The following is a 7,451-nucleotide window of genomic DNA, read 5'->3' on the forward strand; positions in this document are numbered from 1 at the left end:
GATGGAGCATGCGATGCTTGATCTTGGGGTTGTGAGTTCGAGCCCCACCTTGAGTGTAGAGGTTACTTAAATAAACTTAAAAAAAAAAAAAAAAAAGAACAGAGGGACTGACCTCTGTTGCCTGTATCACAGCATAGACTCGTGGACCCTGCACAGGTCATTCACTCACTCGTTCACCGTGTGTGCACCGAGCTCCTGCCGTGTGCCATCACCGTGTCCGGGGCCCTGCAGTGAACCTGACAGCAGTGACAGCAGCGTCCTGCCCCCACGGGGCCCCCGTGCAGGAGCAGGGACCGAAAGCAGCCAACGCTGTAAAGTGCGAAGTGGCCGTGGTGCCCACCACCTCTCCTCCCTTCCGCTCCAGCCCTGCTCCAGCTTTTCTTCTGGGTCTCAAACCTGCCGCTGCCCCCGGCCTCCGGGTCTGGATCCACGCAGCTCCTTCTGCCCAGAATTCTCTTCCTACCGCCGAACTACGCAAGCCTCAGCTCCCGTCTCTGCTCGTCGGAGGCCTCCCCCAATCCCACAGAACCGGCCAAGGCCCCCCCGAGTCCGAGACCCGCCTCGGCTCTCCTGCCGTAGCCTCTTCCACCGAACAGTGAGATGTTGGGGGGCGGGAGCTGGGCCCAGACTCGTCCTCAGCTCTGTCCTAAAACAGCATATGGCATGTGGTTGGTGTTCAGTAGGTAAATGGTGGGTGAGTGAATCAATGAGCCCCTGGGACTTGGGAGACAGACCCACACAGCCCTGGGACCCAAAGGGTGACCCGGGGGTTGGCCCTGGCAGGTGAACTGTAACTGACTAGTTTTTAGTATGTTATGTTGTCCTGTGTCTCGGGCAGATCACGGGGGGTCTGGCCTCCTGGGAGGGGACGTGGGGAGCGGCTGGGGACACTGTGGCATCTCCATCCTGGAGACTTCCTACACCTGTCTGCCTCCGTCCCCAGAATGCAGATGGGGAGTGTGTGGAAAAGCGAACTCTAGCTGGCCTCTCAAGGGACCCTTCCAACGTCCCAAAGAACAGAAGCTCCCCCAGCTGCCATCTGGGAGGGTGGCTGTCCCTGGAGGGGTGGAGTGGCCGCTCTGCTGCTGCTCTGTCCTCACGGAAGTGGCCCGCACGTGGCCTGGAAAACAACAAGACGTTGGATTTTCCAGAACTATTTCCCCACGTGCTGTTTGAATGTAGCGTTCTGATGACCTGAGGATTTGCAGCATTTTGGTGCAATAAAAAGTTTCTACTGGGCACCCCGAGTCAGAGATCGGGGTTCAGACTCTTGCCGCGGTCTGGCGGCTTCCTGACCCATGTCCTTGGGTGCGTCACCTACTCATCCTGTGGAAAGGGTGACAGCACCAGTGGGCAGGTACAGAAGGCTGCACGTGGGCCGACCTGAGAACAGGGCCCTAACTGGTAAGACAGGTCAGGTGTCCCCAGCTCCTCACGTCCCCCACCCCGTCTCGTCAAGACCAGTGCCATCTGGACGGGGCACAGTGCCCTGCCCTCTGAGTTCAGCTTCCTTGTGTGCACCTTCTCCAGGGGCGGGGGGGGGAGCCATTAAGTGTGGAGTCTACAGGGTTAAAGCCTTGCTGCTCTGGGGGCTGTTGCCCAGAGCAAATGGGTGACAGAGCAGTCCGTCATCGGGGCTCTGCCCGCAGGGAGTAGGACAGGCGAAGTCAGCCACAGGCCGCAGGTGACCAGGGCCTTCCCCAGCCATGTGAGGGGGGTCGGCCAGGCTGTGCAGGAAGTCATGAGGGGAAGCCAGGGCTCCATGGGACCAGGCTGTGGCCAGAGGGGGGTGGCCTGAGGTTGGACCTCGCTGACTGGGTGGCCTTCAGGGACGTCCCCCTTTCGTGGCACCAGGCTGAGCCCTGACCACAGGGTACTCCTTTTCAGGTCCTCTTTGTCTGACTGGAGGTGGCAGGGTTTCTCTCTCCATTTCCAGAAGCCACCAAAACAGCCTCTGAAAGTCCCCAGAGTCCTCTCTGCCTTATGGCAGGGGAGCAAGGGGCCCGGGTGCAGAAGGGACCATTCTTGGCTACCCTGGACTGGGAACCCATGGGATCTCAGCTGGGAAAGAAGGTGAGGGAGGCTTGGAGAATTTTCCAGATCTCAGGTATGGTGGTGGTGGGGGGGGATCTTTCCTGCCCTCAGGGCTGGGGAATCAAAACCCCAGCCCAGAGGGAGACCTCTCCTTTCTAATCCCAACAAATTCGGACAACGTCCCCAGCCCCCCTTGCCCAAGTCTGCTGGGAGTGGGAGGAACAGCATGAGAAACACCCTTCCGGGTTGGCAGGGTCAGTCCCAGCCAAGTGGGCAGAGCACTGAGCCTGGAGCCGTGGGCCTCTGAACCTCAGTTTCCTCATCTGCGGAATGGGGATTTTAATGCTGGCTACCTTATGAGGGTGTTTCGAGGACTAAATGAGATAATAAATGCTTAGTGCAACAGCTAACACTTTGTGCTTGATAAATACAAGGGACTGATTGAAAGCAGGCGTCTGTGTAAGTATTTGAAGGTGGAGGTCCTGTAAAGACAGGAGGTCTACCCCACCAGACTTGAAACATAGTAAGGAATGAGGGAGGGAAGGGGAAAGTTCTAGGTAGTTTCTCTGGTAAATGATTGGTAAAGGACCCTGCCTGGCCCCATGTCCCTCCCAGGGTGGGCCCCCATGGGCCTGCATGCCCAGGAGAGCTGGGTGGGTGGGTGAGAACAGCATGGCCGGGCTGACCAGAGGCCTGGAAACCACTCAGGCCTTTCCAGGAATCGTTGGGTTAGAACTAGGGGCGTGGGGCTGGCCGACACAGCCTGGGAAGAGAGCGGGACGTGGGCATGAGGTTACGCAAGCCTCCATCCATCTCCTTTAGGAACAAACCTCTCTCCTGTCTTCCCTTCAAGAACTGTTGTCCAGACCTTTCCTCAACCTCCCTGCCTGGCCCCGCACTCCTTGCCCCCAACCCCCCACCTCTGGAAGCCATCCCTGGCCTTCATCTTCCCACGTCTCTTGACCAGGGCCGGGTGGGCTCATTGGATCTTCTTGCCTTGCTGGGCGGGGGCCGGTGTTCCCAGGGGCTGCTCAGCCCCGTCGGCCCCAGCTCGTCGATGCCCATGGAGGACGTGGTGGCCACCAGCATCGGGAAGAGCCAGTATCGCCCCTGGGCCCCCAAAAAGTGGCTTCAGTGGTGGCCCCAAGCATGGATCTTCCCAGAACCTCAGAATGTGACCTTATTTGGGGTTGGCGTCTTTGCAGACGCCATCAAAGTAAGGCTCTCAGGATGAGATCATCCAGGATGAGGGAGGGTCTAACTCCAGCAGCGGGTGTCCTCGTAAGAGGAAAGGAGCACATGGACACTGGAGAGAGGACCTGACCTGTCTGGAAGCCGAGGGCTCCGGGATTGCTGGCCGCCGCCAGGAGCTGGGCAAGGTGCCTGGGACAGATGCTCCCTCAGAGCCTCCGGAAGGAACCGACCCCGCAGACACCTTGCTTCAGGGCTTGCCGGGGAACGAGGCGCGGCCCTGTGCGGGGCTGGCCCCCTTGATGGTTGCTCGCGCGGGCGCCCCGGTCCACAGCTGGACTCTCAGCTGCAGCAACTGACTTTGTGGGCAAGCAAAGCCGCCGCATCACGGGCCGAGCGTGCCCCGCCACCACCAACTCGTACGTTGAAACCCTAACCCCGCGCACCTCCGAAGGTAACCAAATTAGGAGACCAAGTCTTTAAAAAGGTGATTCAGTTCTTTACAACCCAGCACGACTGGTGTCCTTATAACAAGGGGAAATTTGGACTCAGATGCACACGCACACACACACACACACACACACACACACACACGGAGGAAACACATTTGGGCTTTGTCAGCCACGGGGCGCGTAGTCCTTTGTCAGGACAGCCCCGGGAGACTGATCCCCCCCACCCCCCCCACCCCCGCTGCACACACACACGCGGCCTCAAGGGCACACGCCCTCCTGCACGCTCACACATCCCCTCACACGATCAGCACGCACACACGCACGCACACACACACGTGCTACAAGAGGCCTTGTCGTTGTCACTGTGGCCCCAGCACCTAGTCATTTAACACCCCACTGGCCTCCGCTGCTTTCATGGAAGCCAACGTTTGGTTTTTCTTTTGCCGAGAGCTTCTCACTCAATTTCTCTCGGTCTCACTTTTCATTCTGACTGGGAAGGGTTTTTTTTTTGTTGTTTTTTTTTTTCAATCTCTCTCTCTTGTGGTTTTGGCTGTGCCAGTGGCTGCAGCTCTGTCCCCTCACCTCCGAGCTAGCTCTTGCCTCTCCCAAGTGTCCACTGGGTGGGGGGGAGGGGGGGACGTGCCCTGCTTGTCAGTCCCCTCCCCCGCCAGCTGCCCAGCCCTTTGCAAAATGGAAGGTGGAGGGGAAGGACGTGTGAGGGTGAGACGCGAGGTCGCCGCGGGGGCTGGGGTGGAGGCCGGATCCCAAAGGCACGAATGTGTCATTCAGCCTCCTCTACTGGGAGTTTCTGTGAGCAGTTCAAGAAGTGTTTGGGCACAGAGAATCGTGACGTGATAGCTAGAGCCCCTTCAGGGACTTGGGGTTACCAGCTGATCACAGAGCTTTCCTGGGGATGCTGACACCTGCTTGCCCCAGATTCTTGCCCCTCCCCCAGCCACCACGCTTGGGGTTCTCCAAGCCGGGCCTCCACCCGCTTCCTCCAGACCGTCTTCAAGTTCAATTCTGCCTCTGCTAACGGAGGAACTCTGGGCAAGGCCCTCCATGCCCTCATTAACTCAGAGTTGTGAAGTATGAAAAGTTCTAGAACAGTCCGTGGGAGAAAGCAGCCTCTTCCTGCTTCCAGACGCTTCAGACCCCAAATCCTATGACTCCCCTCTTCCTTTTCAGATTATTTGGATTTGGGGAGAGGGGCCACAGAGAGATGTGGTGCATCACTGGAATAGCAGAAAATTGTACTTTTTCTTCTTTCTGATGGGATATTGGATAATTCACCCCTCAACTCAGTTTCATATCCATAAACTGGCTATTGTAATGCCTACCTTGTGGGACACAGGGAAGAATAAACGAGCTCGTGAGGCCCTATGCCCCAATGTGACCATATTTGAAGATAGGGCCTCTGGGGACGTACGGTTAAGTGAGGTCATAAGAGCCCCGGTCCTATAGTGGGCCTTAAAAGGAAAGGACAACGGGGGATACACAACCAGGAGCAAGGTCAAGTGAGGACACTGAGAAGGTGACTGTCTGCAGGCCAAGGAGAGAGACCTCAGGAAAACCAAACATGCTGACACAGCGACCTTGGGCTTCTAGCCCCTACGGCTGGAACTAGGCTTCTGCTGTGTGAGCCCCCCAGTCTGTGGTATTCTGTTACAGCAGTGATAGCAAGCTAACGTAGAGGCTATTTTTTTAAGTGTTTTTTGTTGTTGTTGTTGTTTATTTATTTTCAGAGAGAGAGAGAGAATGCAGGGGAGGGGCAGAGAGAGAGGGAGAGGGAGAATCCCAAGCAGGCCCTGAGCTATCAGCACAGAGATCGATGCAGGGCTCGATCCCGTAAACAGTGAGATCATGACCTGAGCTAAAATCAAGAGCCGACACTCAACTGACTGAGCCACCCAGGTGCCCTTAACATAGGGGCTATTGTTGGGATCACTGGCATGCACAAAGAAACTGGTCAGTAAATGGGAGGCAGTGTCGTCGGTGGGAGGCAATTCTCCCTGCTGTTTCTACAGATCTCATGGCGGCTTTTGTCCTGGACAGTCCGTTTGCACAGCGCACAGCCGAGGGACCTAGTGACTGTCTCCCTGTGGGTCAGAGAGCAAGTTCATTTACCCTCTAGGATGGTAGGGTCTGCTACCACCCCCCCTCCCCCTCCAGTCCCCAGTGGAGATCTGCTTCCATTGCCGGCTAATAAAAATAATGTCATCTTGGGGCAAAGGATGAGTCTTATGAGATTGGGGGTCTCCTAAACTGTGACCCAGACAACTGTATGCTCAGCATTCAGCTGGGCCAGCGCCACGCATCACTCTGCGGGACTGGAGGGCAAGGGGACCCGTTCAAATACGGGGCTCAGGCTGCATGCGGTGCGGAGAGCAGTAAACCATTTAAATCCCTTTGGGCTCCTGGAATGCCACGGAAGGGTGGCAAGCCAAACTAATTGTTTGACATTTATTATCACTGACTCAGGATGGCTGTATTCATTAAATCAAATATTTATAGTGCCAAGCCCCGGGGGGAAAAGCATTGAAGAAATTAGGCAAAATTCCCTGGCTCATTGAACTTGCCTTCCAACGGGGGTTCTGAGACTCTATGCGCAAGTGCTCCTGTGTGCGTGCGCTGAACCCTTGGGGACCTCGGGGGCCTGCAGGGAGCATGGTGGCCTCATTTGTACTAGATGGCAGTGTATTTGCATGTTTAGAATAGATCCCTGTCTTTGTAGTAGTTAGGCAATGAATATTCGCGAGCTTCCTGTGTATCCAGCACTCCGTGAAGACTTATCAGCTCCTTTAATCTCTGCACAACCCTGTGAAGTGGGTGAAGCGGGCCTGGGAGGTTAACCAGCTTGCTCCGGGTGGCTCAGCTGTGGCAGAGACAGAGGCACGATTTGAACCCAGCTTTGTCTGACTTACTTTCCCCAAATTCTTGCTTGCTGCTTTTTTTTTTTTTTTTTTTTTTTTTTTTTACAACACTGGGTGTGCCTCCAATTCCATTCTATTCATACAAGGCATTTCTTTTTCTTCTTTTTTGAAAAAGTTTGCGGCCCAGGTGTTCCGCGTGCTGTTCATTTCGCTGAGCCCCGGGGAAGGCGATGGGGATGCCAACGCAAGGAAAAGCTCGCCTTGGCGCCTGGGCTCTTGCAACGCTGAGCTCCCACACAGGGGCCCTGGGGGTGAGCTCTGCCTGACCTGGTCATTTTGAAATCAGGGGCCCCTCCTGGGAAGGATGCAGCCTGGGGAGAGCTGCAAGGCAGGCTCAAAAATCAGGGCTTGAGATGACTCATCTGTGGCTATTTATTATCCATCTACATTTCTCGGTCTGATTGGGCTGCTCGAGGGCCAAGCCTCCTTTTTTCTGGGTGCTGAGTAAGCAACCCAGCGTCCTGCCCACTCTGGCCTTATCTGGAGCTCGCTCTTCTCGCCCTCGGCAACGCTCGGGCCCCGTGGGGCCACGGGAAGTTCCCCCCAACTGCCCTCACCGAGGTCTTCCCAGCAGCGCCCCCCCGGCCGGTTCCTGTCCTTTTCCCCCAGACGGCTCTTCCTTCTGTTCTCAGCCTCTATGTCACCACCTCAGGGAAGCCCTCTCTGACCACCGCACCCACCCCACCGCAGTCTGCTTACGTGGGCAAGATGGAGTCATTCATGTCAAGCAGGGGCCTCTGTCGAGCAATGACACAAGCAGGGAAGGGCATCGCACCGGCATCAGCTGCCACCCCAGAACTGGTAACAGCCAGAAGCCGAGGGCGTCTGCAAGAGCCCAAGA

Source organism: Lynx canadensis, chromosome C1 (genome assembly GCF_007474595.2).
Source record: "Lynx canadensis isolate LIC74 chromosome C1, mLynCan4.pri.v2, whole genome shotgun sequence".
Lineage (NCBI taxonomy): Eukaryota > Metazoa > Chordata > Mammalia > Carnivora > Felidae > Lynx > Lynx canadensis.